The sequence below is a fragment of the Hoplias malabaricus genome, chromosome Y, assembly GCF_029633855.1.
Source record: "Hoplias malabaricus isolate fHopMal1 chromosome Y, fHopMal1.hap1, whole genome shotgun sequence".
NCBI classification, from domain to species: domain Eukaryota; kingdom Metazoa; phylum Chordata; class Actinopteri; order Characiformes; family Erythrinidae; genus Hoplias; species Hoplias malabaricus.
In genome coordinates, this window is record NC_089820.1 from 32213244 (window position 1) to 32225325 (window position 12082).

A 12082-nucleotide genomic window follows, 5' to 3' on the forward strand; every position below is an offset into this window, starting at 1 on the left:
TTCTCATCTGAATATTTGCTACTACCACCAAGATCTGCACCCGCGGCGGCTCGACCCAGGCTCGCGCCAAAGGCTTCTGCGCCACCGCGGCGCCCCTCCTACTCGTCGCGGCATACGGTCCCATGAGTCTCGGTTCTCTCTCTCATTCTCGCTGGCTTTTGGGGGGGGTGGGAGACAAGTACCGCCAGCGACGGCCGGGTATGGGCCCGACGCTCCAGCGCCATCCATTTTCAGGGCCAGTTGATTCGGCAGGTGAGTTGTTACACACTCCTTAGCGGATGCCGACTTCCATGGCCACCGCCCCGCTGTCTATATCAACCGACACCTTTCTTGGGGTCTGATGAGCGTCTGCGTCGGGCGCCTTAACCCGCGCGTTCGGTTCATCCCGCAGCACCAGTTCTGCTTACCAAAAGTGGCCCACTCGGCACCGTCAATTCCATGCCCGGCTCCAAGCCTGCGAGCCGGGCCTCTTACCCATTTAAAGTTTGAGAGTAGGGCGAGGCCCGTTTCGGCCCCGCGGCCTCCAGTCATTTCTTTACCGGATAAAACTTGAAGTTTCGGCGCCGGCTATCCTGAGGGAAACTTCGGAGGGAACCAGCTACTAGATGGTTCGATTAGTCTTTCGCCCCTATACCCAGGTCGGACGACCGATTTGCACGTCAGGACCGCTGCGGGCCTCCACTCAGGGTTTCCCCTGGCTTCGCCCTGCCCAGGCATAGTTCACCATCTTTCGGGTACCACCGCGTATGCTCTGGCTCCGCTCTCCGCACGTGGGAAGAGCAGGCCGGTGGTGCGCCGCCCGCCCCCTCGGAGGGTTAGGACGGATCCCACCTCAGCCGACGCGCGCCGGCCTTCACCTTCGTTGCGCCTCCGGGGGTTCTGGTCCCTTCGACTCGCATACGCGTTAGACTCCTTGGTCCGTGTTTCAAGACGGGTCGTTCGGGGTCCGAACTTAGCCGCTGACCTTAGGCGTTCGGGTGCTGTGGGCCTGGATCGCCCCCCGCATCGCCGTAGCGGGCCTAGCCCGGGGCTGAGGACAGCCCAGCCGGCCCGCTTCGACCGAACGATCGGGGGGGGCCCCCATCCCCATCCCGGAGGAGGGGAGAACGCGGAAAGGACATTGCTCCACGGCCCCGGCGTTATCGGCGAAGTCGGAGCGAGGGGCTGTAGCGGAACGCCCGTGTCCGGGGGCCGCGTGGGGCTCCCTTCTCCGGACGGACCTACCTTCACCCTCGGGCCCTTCCAAGCCTAACCGGAGCCGGTCGCGACTCACCACCACGCGGGGAAAGTACACCGGGCGGGGCCGGACCTCCGTACGCCCGACAGGCCCGAAGTCCAGAGGCGAAGCGCAGAGCCGAAGCGGGGAGCGGTGGAGTCGGCACCCCACCCCTCTCGCCCGGATACGCTCGCACCCCCGACCGCGGAACCCGACGAGCGCGGGGCCGTCCGCCCGGCTGAATCCCCCGGGGCAGTCTTCTCGGTCCCCGTACGTTTACCTCTCAACGGTTTCACGCTCTGTTGAACTCTCTCTTCAAAGTCCTGTTTCAACTTTCCCTCACGGTACTCGGTTCGCTATCGGTCTCGTGCCGGTATTTAGCCTTAGATGGAGTTTACCACCCGCTTTGGGCTGCATTCCCAAGCAACCCGACTCCGAGAAGCCCGACCTACCCGGGCGGGAACGCGGGACTCGCTACCGGGCTTTCACCGTCTATGGGAAGAAGCCACGTTCGCGAGGACTTGGTCCCGCGTCCGCACCGAGACGGATCTTACGGACTTCCGTACGCTACATTTCCCGGCCAACCCCGGTCAGGGGAAAGTGGGATTCAGCGCTGGGCTCTTCCCTGTTCGCTCGCCGCTACTAAGGGAATCCTTGTTAGTTTCTTTTCCTCCGCTTACTGATATGCTTAAGTTCAGCGGGTCGTCTCGTCTGATCTGAGGCCGCACACAGAGGTTTCTTATGCGGGGGCGAGGGCGGAGGCGGAGGGCCGAAGGCTAGGGGCGAGGGGCGAGAGCCCGGCACGAGACCGAACTCCGCGACACCCTCCCCCCCACCCCGGCCGCTCGCCCGCCCGCTCACTCGCCCGCTCGCTGGGTTTAATCGGCACTCGCCACCCCCGCGTCCGACTGCGCGGAGCCCCGCTCGGGACTCGGGGAGAGACCGTAACGGACGTGGACCCGGACCTACTCGGCTCTCCCTCCGTTCCCTGTACGGAGCTCTCTCGCAACACGGGCCCCGTGGACTGGCTCGGAACCGAGTCTTCGTTTGGGAAGACGAAGGGCCGTTTTCAGGCCCTGCGAGCTTCCAGCCGCGGTCTCTCTCTCTCAGCGGGGGCGCGGAGACCGATCGATGGGTAAAGCGACCCTCAGACAGGCGTGGCCGCGGGATGGACCCCCGCGGCCGCAATATGCGTTCGAAATTTCGATGATCTGTGTCCTGCAATTCACATTAGTTAACGCAGATGGCTGCGTTCTTCATCGAAGCACGAGCCGAGTGATCCACCGCTAAGAGTCGTATATGGGTTTGTGCCCGGCCCGTTACAGGCCGGGCGAAGGAAGCCATTCGAACACGAGACAATGTTTGACAATATTTCAAGCCGGGTGCCTTCCCCCCCGTGCAGGGGGGAAGGTCATTGAACCTGGGCGTCAACCACCGGACCGAGGAGTTACGGCCCGGGGGACGATCGCCCGAGTAGGTGCCCGAGACTTACGTGGTTTAGGAGACCGGGGTCTAGGCACCCGCCGTTCCCGGCGAGGCCCAGGGGTTTGGTTCGCTGCGTTACGGGTCCCGGTCTAAGGCATTCAGGCGTGCGCTCAAAGCCAAGCTCTCCACCCCGGAGGGTATGAGCGAGGCCCGGTGGTACGCTCCCAAGTCCCCGCTTAGGGGAAGGCGCTGGGTAGATCCCACCTAGTCAGGACCGGCGGGCACCGGCCGTCTCCTTCGGGTGTTTAAACGCATCCGGGGTTCGTGAGGCCCCTTCAACTCGCGCACCGGCCTTAGACTATTATACGGTCCGTCTCTGCGAAGCCAACATCGGGGTTATTTGCATGCGCTCTTAAGCTCCGCTCTAACCCCGCGAGGGGAAAGAGTTTCGCCCGGCGGTACGCTCCCGTCCACCACCGCCCCCTGTGCCGGGGGGATGGGTTCAGGGAGATCCCACCGAGGCCGGCGAGCACCGGCCAACGCCCTGGGGGTGAGTAAGCCCCTTTGACTCGCGCACGCACAATCAAAGCCTTCAACGATCAATGGTTTGTTTAACGACCCGGCGGGCGGCTCCGGCGCCACTCTCCCCCCCGCGAACGAGGGGGGCGGACCGGGGTACCTATGCACCTAAGGCGGTCCTCGCATAACCCCGAGTTCCGAAGCCGGCTCGCTACGTCCACCCACCCGGAGGGGGGAGAGACTCACGTCGGCCGACTACGAAAGGTACGAGGCTTCTGCGGTCCATACCTTGAAGGTACCCGCCGGGGGAGGTTTGGCCTCTCGAGTCCTACTCGACAACCGGCACGGACGGCGGGCGCCGACCGCGGCCAGGTCACCGTTATTGATCCTTCCGCAGGTTCCCCTACGAAAACCTTGTTACGACTTTTACTCCCTCTAGATGTCCGGGTTCGATCGACTTCCCATCGCCCGGAGGCGACCCCCGTTCGAGGGCCGCCCCGGGGACGGTCCGAGGACCTCACCGAGGCATCCGATCGGTAGTAGCGACGGGCGGTGTGTACAAAGGGCAGGGACTTAATCGACGCGGGCTGGTGACCCGCGCCTACTTGGAATTCCTCGTTCGAGGGGAATAGTTGCAATCCCCTGTCCCCAGCGGGGAATGGCGTTCATAGGATTGCCCGCACCTCTCGGCGTAGGGTAACTTACATGTTGAACCAGCCATTGTAGCTCACGTGCGACCCCGGACTTCTAAGGGCATCACAGACCTGTTATTGCTCCATTTCTCAAGTGGCTTCTGTGCCACAAATCGCTCTAAGAAGTTTAGCCACCGACCGCTGATTCCCACCGGGCGAACCCCAACCTTCAGGCCCGCGGTAAGCGGGAGGGCACCGGGGAGGGGAGAGGGAAGGCGAAGGCGAAGGACGGACAACCCACACCCGGAGAGCGGAACGAGGTGCGGACGGCATCGGGGAGGGAACCGAACGCGAAGGGGAGAGGCCGGAGCCACCCACTCGACGCAGAACTGAACCCCCGTCAACCGCATCACCTCCCCGAACCGATCCGGGGTAGAACCGGACCCCCGCCGAAACCCCCAACACCCCCACCCCGATGGGGACCCCCCGCGAACGGGGACCTTCGGGGATAGAGTCCGACCCAGGAGAGGGGCCGTGTAACTACTTAAAGGATGGGATCTCGTTCGTTACCGGAATTGACCAGACGAATCGCTCCACGAACTACCAACGGCCATGCACCACCACCCACAGAATCGAGAAAGAGCCGTCAATCTGTCAATCCTTACCGTGTCCGGGCCGGGTTAGGTTCCCCGCGTTGAGTCAAATTAAGCCGCAAGCTCCACTCCTGGTGGTGCCCTTCCGTCAATTCCTTTAAGTTTCAGCTTTGCAACCGTACTCCCCCCAGAGCCCAAAGACTCGTGGTTTCCCGGACGCTGCCCGGCGGGTCATAGTCGTTAACCCAACGCCGCCGGATCGCGGGTCGGCATAGTTTACGGTCGGAACTACGACGGTACCTGATCGTCTTCGATCCTCCGACTTTCGTTCTTGATTAATGAAAACATTCTTGGCAAATGCCTTCGCTTTTGTCCGTCCCGCACCGGTCTACGAATTTCACCTCTCTCGGTGCGGTACGAATGCCCCCGGCCGTCCCTCTTAATCATGACCTTTGGTCCGTCAAACCCACGAAATAGGACCAAGAGAGCGGTCGGATACCCCCCCGGCTCGGGGAACCGTGCGGCGGCCAGAAAACGGCCCCGCCCGGCCGCCTCGCCGAAGAGCTCCGACTCGCCCCCCATGGGAAGGCCTTATTCCATTATTCCTAGCTCAGTCCATTCAAGGCACGCTTCGGCCTGCTTTGAGCACTCTGTTTTGTTCAAAGTAAACGCACCGGACCCTTCCGCCCCCCACGTATTCAACCGCGGCGGACGACCCAGCTAAGGGCCTCTCCGCGGAGGAAGGGAGCAGAGGACACCGGATGAGTAGGGACAAGGTCCCGCGACCTCCACCCAGAGACCCGCGGGGGGTCCCCAACCCCCCCGGAGAGGGGCAGCTTCCCACCGCGAAGTCCGGACGGGCAGAGGCCCGGCAGCCGGGACCCGTCCCCGGATCCAACTACGAGCTTTTTAACTGCAGCAACGTTAACATACGCTATTGGAGCTGGAATTACCGCGGCTGCTGGCACCAGACTTGCCCTCCAATGGGTCCTCACCCACGGACGTAGATTGAGTTCATTTCGGTCCCGAAACCTTCAAACGGGGCCTCGCACCGATATTTTTCGTCACTACCTCCCCGTGTCGGGAATGGGTAATTTGCGCGCCTGCTGCCTTCCTTGGATGTGGTAGCCGTTTCTCAGGCTCCCTCTCCGGAATCGAACCCAGATTCCCCGTTACCCGTGGTCACCACACGTAGTCCCGTAGACTACCGTCGAAAGTTGATAGGGCAGACACTCGAATGAGACGTCGCCGCCCCGAAGGGCTCTGCGATCGGCCAAAGGTTATCTAGAGTCACCAAAGCGGACCCGACCGGAGTCGGGAGGGGGTTTTTTGGTTCTGATAAATGCACGTATCCGTGGGGGGCGCCGAGGGGGGAAGGTGAACCAGTCACCGACCACCTCGAAACGGCACCCCCACTTCCAACGCTTCGTTTGCATGTATTAGCTCTGGAATTACCACAGTTATACCAAGTAACGTGTGGAGCGATCAAAGGAACCATAACTGATTTAATGAGCCATTCGCAGTTTCACTGTACCAACGCCCGTGTGTACTTAGACTTGCATGGCTTAATCTTTGAGACAAGCATATGATACTGGCAGGATCAACCAGGCCGATCCCTCTGGTACTCAAACCCGGCTTGGGGAAAGAGAGAGAGTCGGTGGTGCGTGGAACTCGACCCCCCGAAGGAGGAAGAGACGCGCACCGCGGAAAGGCTTTTCGAACGAGACCCCCCGGAGGTGGGTCTGCAATCGGGGGTTTGACTACTTGGAAAATGTACGATTCAAGGCCCGGACGGTGCAGGCTAGGGGCCGGTTCCTTCCCTCAATAGGATCCCGACCCTAAGGCACCACCGACTCGGACCTTTTAACGGACCCAAACTGCGGTGGAAATTAGACCGACGGATCGGCTAAGTCTCCCTCGGAACGATTCTGGGACAAGCGGACCCCCTGTTACGGGGGGTCCACGAGCCATGGAGGCTGGAGCACGTGGCGGGGAGGATCGTTCTAAAAGCCGGTATTATTTCGGATTAGAAGCCTGCCCCTGGTGCTCCGGGTATGCCGCATTTCGAACGGGCGTAAAGGACGTCCGTTTAAGGGAAGAGAATGGAAGAGAATTTCCTGGCCCCCTCAAAGCGCGAGGAGGTCGGCATAGGTTTTACGGTACGCCCCCCCCGGAGCCGTCTGATGTTCAGAAGACGAAGGGTTTTGCCCCCAATCTCGTAAGGTCGAGGGCTCACCACCGAACTTCCAGCCGCGGTCCTTGGTAGGACCGATACGCGGACAAGCCGCAAAATCCTGGCCCCCTCGCAGTGCGAGGAGGTCGGCAAAGGTTTTACGATTCGCCCCCCGGAGCCTACGGTTAGTTTTCTCGATTTAAGAAGACGAAGGGGGTCGGGGCCCGGGAACCGTAAACCGAGCGCCTCTTCCCCTGCGAACTTCCAGCCGCGGTCCTTGGTAGGACCGATACGCGGACAAGCCGCAAATCCTGGCCCCCTCGCAGTGCGAGGAGGTCGGCAAAGGTTTTACGATTCGCCCCCCCGGAGCCTACGGTTAGTTTTCTCGATTTAAGAAGACGAAGGGGGTCGGGGCCCGGGAACCGTAAACCGAGCGCCTCTTCCCCTGCGAACTTCCAGCCGCGGTCCGTTTAAAAAGACCGATCCGTGACACCTCTAATGCGCTCTTTGCCTCCGGCCGTTTCCAGCGCGGGGGCCCGGTGGTGCGCTCCCAAGTCCCCGCGGAGGGGAAAATCTGGGAGATCCCACATTAGACCAAGCGGAACGCCGGTCTTCGCCTCGGGGGTTTGTATGCCCCTTTCGACTCGCGCACGGGCAAGAGTTAGGTTAGGAACGGGGACAACTGCCGGCGGGCGGCCCGTCGCACCCACCCCGCAAGTGGGCAGGTGGTCGGTGGCCTGTGGACCCGCCGCTCGGATTCGTTTATAGTAGGAACCATAACGGGGTACAACCCTCATACGCTCGACCCCCTCACGCCCAGAGAAGTGTTCACCTCCCTGGGCATATATCGAACGAATCATCGGGATTGAAGGGGAGGCCACCCAAACCATCCCCTTAGCCCAGAGGGGTGCCAGTCCTCGGGCTTCGGTATTCGCATCACCGGGGTCTATGGAGGTCTCGACTTAGGTTTTGAAAACCTCCAGAGGGGGGGCCGGATTAACCACCACCCTAGCCCAGAGGGGTGCCAGTCCTCGGGCTTCGGTATTCGCATCACCGGGGTCTATGGAGGTCTCGACTTAGGTTTTGAAAACCTCCAGAGGTGGGGCCGGATTAACCACCACCCTAGCCCAGAGGGGTGCCAGTCCTCGGGCATGTCACTTCGCATCACCGGGGTTCTATGGAGGTCTCGACTTAGGTTTTAAAAACCTCCAGAGGGTGGGGGCATATCTTATCCCCACCCTAGCCCAGAGGGGTGCCAGTCCTCGGGCATGTCATTTCGCATCACCGGGGTCTACGGAGGTCTCGACTTAGGTTTTGAAAACCTCCAGAGGGTGGGGGCATATCTTATCCCCACCCTAGCCCAGAGGGGTGCCAGTCCTCGGGCTTCGGTATTCGCATCACCGGGGTCTACGGAGGTCTCGACTTAGGTTTTGAAAACCTCCAGAGGGTGGGGCCTGACTTACCACCAACCCTTAGCCCAGAGGTGTGCCACTCCTCGGGCATGGAATTCGCATCAACGGGGTCTACGGATGTCTCGACTTAGGTTTTGAACACATCCAGGGAAGCAGAGCGGACATTCCCATTATTTCAAGCCCATCGGGAAGCCACTCCTTTGGGCATAGCGTTTCGCATCGCTGTTACCCAAACTTACGTCTGATTTAATGCCTCCCTAATATCCCGACGGCACCAGGCTGAGAAACCATATGCCCACAGGATTTGAGGCGTTGGAACCTCGTTCGCATAGCCGACAACGATGAACCTCCCTCGGACTCGCTACGAGGCTTGAGGAGGGTCCTGATTTTCTTAAAATCTCAGGTGAGGGACTTAGAAAATTTTCACTTTAAAACCACAGACCTCCAGAGGAGAGACCGGGCTTATCACAACCTTAGCCCAGAGGGCGTCACTCCTCGGGCATGTCACTTCGCATCACCGGGGGTCCATGGATGTCTCGACTTAGGTTTTGAACACATCCAGAAGGGGGGGCCGGATTAACCACCACCCTTAGCCCAGAGGGGTGCCAGTCCTCGGGCTTTAAATTCGCTTCGCCGGGGTCTATGGAAGTCATTTTTTAGACCTCCAGAGGGGAGGCAACCCAAACCATCCCCTTAGCCCAGAGGTGTGCCACTCCTCGGGCTTGTGTATTCGCATCACCGGGGTCCATGGAAGTCATTTTAGACATCCAGAGGGGAGGCCACCCTAACCATCCCCTTAGCCCAGAGGGGTGCCAGTCCTCGGGCTTTAAATTCGCTTCGCCGGGGTCTATGGAAGTCATTTTTAGACCTCCAGAGGGGAGGCAACCCAAACCATCCCCTTAGCCCAGAGGTGTGCCAATCCTCGGGCTTGTGTATTCGCATCACCGGGGTCCATGGAAGTCATTTTAGACATCCAGAGGGGAGGCCACCCTAACCATCCCCTTAGCCCAGAGGGGTGCCAGTCCTCGGGCTTTAAATTCGCTTCGCCGGGGTCTATGGAAGTCATTTTTAGACCTCCAGAGGGGAGGCAACCCAAACCATCCCCTTAGCCCAGAGGTGTGCCACTCCTCGGGCTTGTGTATTCGCATCACCGGGGTCCATGGAAGTCATTTTAGACATCCAGAGAGTGGGGCCGGTCTTACCACCACCCTTAAGCCCAGAGGGCGTCACTCCTCGGGCATGAAATTCGGATTACCGGGGTCTATGGATGTCTCAACTTAGGTTTTGAACACATCCAGAGGGGAGGCCACCCAAACCATCCCCTTAGCCCGGAGGTGTGCACCTCCTCGGGCTTCAAATTCGAATCACCGGGGTCCATGGAAGTCATTTTAGACATCCAGAGAGTGGGGCCGGTCTTACCACCACTCTTAGCCCAGAGGGCGCCACTCCTCGGGCATGAAATTCGCATCACCGGGGTCCATGGAAGTCAGTTTAGACCTCCAGAGAGTGGGGCCGGTCTTACCACCACTCTTAAGCCCAGAGGGCGTCACTCCTCGGGCATGAAATTCGGATTACCGGGGTCTATGGATGTCTCAACTTAGGTTTTGAACACATCCAGAGGGGAGGCCACCCAAACCATCCCCTTAGCCCGGAGGTGTGCACCTCCTCGGGCTTGAAATTCGAATCACCGGGGTCCATGGAAGTCAGTTTAGACCTCCAGAGAGTGGGGCCGGTCTTACCACCACCCTTAAGCCCAGAGGGCGTCACTCCTCGGGCATGGAATTCGCATCAACGGGGTCTACGGATGTCTCGACTTAGGTTTTGAACACATCCAGGGAAGCAGAGCGGACATTCCCATTATTTCAAGCCCATCGGGAAGCCACTCCTTTGGGCATAGCGTTTCGCATCGCTGTTACCCAAACTTACGTCTGATTTAATGCCTCCCTAATATCCCGACGGCACCAGGCTGAGAAACCATATGCCCACAGGATTAGAGGCGTCTGAACCCCTTTCGCATAGCCGACAACGATGAACCTCCCTCGGACTCGCTACGAGGCTTGAGGAGGGTCCTGATTCTCTTAAAATCTCAGGTGAGGGACTTAGAAAATATTCACTTTAAAACCACAGACCTCCAGAGGAGAGACCGGGCTTATCACAACCTTAGCCCAGAAGGCACCACTCTTCGGGCATGTCACTTCGCATCACCGGGGTCCATGGAAGTCTCGACTTAGGTTTTGAACGCATCCAGAGGGTGGGAGCCGGACTTACCACCACCCTTAGCCCAGAGGGCGTCACTCCTCGGGCATAAAATTCGGATAACCGGGGTCCATGGAAGTCAATTTTGACCTCCAGAGAGGGGGGGGGCCTGGCTTACCACCACCCTAAGCCCAGAGGGCGTCACTCCTCGGGCATGAAATACGCTACACCGGGGTCCATGGAAGTCAGTTTAGACCTCCAGAGAGGGGGGGCCGGGCTTACCACCACCCTTAGCCCGGAGGGCACCACTCCTCGGGCTTGAAATTCGCATCACCGGGGTCCATGGAAGTCTCGACTTAGGTTTTGGAAACCTCCAGAGGGGGGGCTGCACTTACCACCACCCTAAGCCCAGAGGGCGTCACTCCTCGGGCATGAAATACGCTATACCGGGGTCCATGGAAGTCCTTTTAGACCTCCAGAGAGGGGGGGGCCGGGCTTACCACCACCCTTAGCCCAGAGGGCACCACTCCTCGGGCTTGAAATTCGCATCACCGGGGTCCATGGAAGTCTCGACTTAGGTTTTGGAAACCTCCAGAGGGGGGGCTGCACTTACCACCACCCTTAGCCCAGAGGTTCATCACTCCTCGGGCATGAAATTCGGATAACCGGGGTCCATGGAAGTCAGTTTAGACCTCCAGAGAGTGGGGCCGGGCTTACCACCACCCTAAGCCCAGAGGGCGTCACTCCTCGGGCATGAAATTCAGATAACCGGGGTCCATGGAAGTCAGTTTAGACCTCCAGAGAGTGGGGCCGGGCTTACCACCACCCTAAGCCCAGAGGGCGTCACTCCTCGGGCATGAAATTCGGATAACCGGGGTCCATGGAAGTCTCGACTTAGGTTTTGGAGACCTCCAGAGGGGGGGCCGGGCATACCACCACCCTTAGCCCAGAGGGCGTCACTCCTCGGGCATGAAATACGCTATACCGGGGTCCATGGAAGTCAGTTTTGACCTCCAGAGAGGGGGGGCCTGGCTTACCACCACCCTAGCCGAGAGGGCGTCACTCCTCGGGCATGAAATTCGCTTCACCGGGGTCCATGGAAGTCATTTTAGACCTCCAGAGAGGGGGGGCTGCACTTACCACCACCCTAGCCGAGAGGGCGTCACTCCTCGGGCATGAAATTCGGATCACCGGGGTCCATGGAAGTCAGTTTAGACCTCCAGAGAGTGGGGCCGGGCTTACCACCACCCTAAGCCCAGAGGGCGTCACTCCTCGGGCATGAAATTCGGATAACCGGGGTCCATGGAAGTCTCGACTTAGGTTTTGGAGACCTCCAGAGGGGGGGCCGGGCATACCACCACCCTTAGCCCAGAGGGCGTCACTCCTCGGGCATGAAATACGCTTAACCGGGGTCCATGGAAGTCAATCTAGACCTCCAGAGAGGGGGGGCCGGGCTTACCACCACCCTTAGCCCAGAGGTGTGCTCCTCATCGGGCATGAAATACGCTTCACCGGGGTCCATGGAAGTCATTCGAGACCTCCAGAGGGGGGGCTGGGCATACCACCACCCTTAGCCCAGAGGTGAGTCACTCCTCGGGCATCAAATTCGCATCACCGGGGTCCATGGAAGTCAGTTTAGACTTCCAGAGGGGGGGCCGAGCATACCACCACCCTTAGCCCAGAGGTGTGCTCCTCATCGGGCATCAAATTCGCATCACCGGGGTCCATGGAAGTCATTCGAGACCTCCAGAGGGGGGGGCCGAGCATACCACCACCCTTAGCCCAGAGGTGAGTCACTCCTCGGGCATCAAATTCGCATCACCGGGGTCCATGGAAGTCAGTTTAAACATCCAGAGGGGGGGGCCGAGCATACCACCACCCTTAGCCCAGAGGTGTGCTCCTCATCGGGCATCAAA

The 12082-nt window shown here is 59.9% G+C and overlaps 1 non-coding gene and 1 pseudogene across 1 annotated transcript; both read right to left on the reverse strand.

Moving 5' to 3' along the window:
• The window catches only part of LOC136679865 (28S ribosomal RNA), a 4634-nt pseudogene extending 2693 nt beyond the window's left edge, over positions 1 to 1941 (reverse strand).
• Positions 1942 to 2357: 416 nt separating this feature from the next.
• Positions 2358 to 2511, reverse strand: LOC136679834 (5.8S ribosomal RNA). The gene has a single exon (XR_010796618.1). It is a non-coding gene; the product is annotated as a 5.8S ribosomal RNA (ribosomal RNA).
• Between the last annotated feature and the right edge of the window lie 9571 nt (positions 2512 to 12082).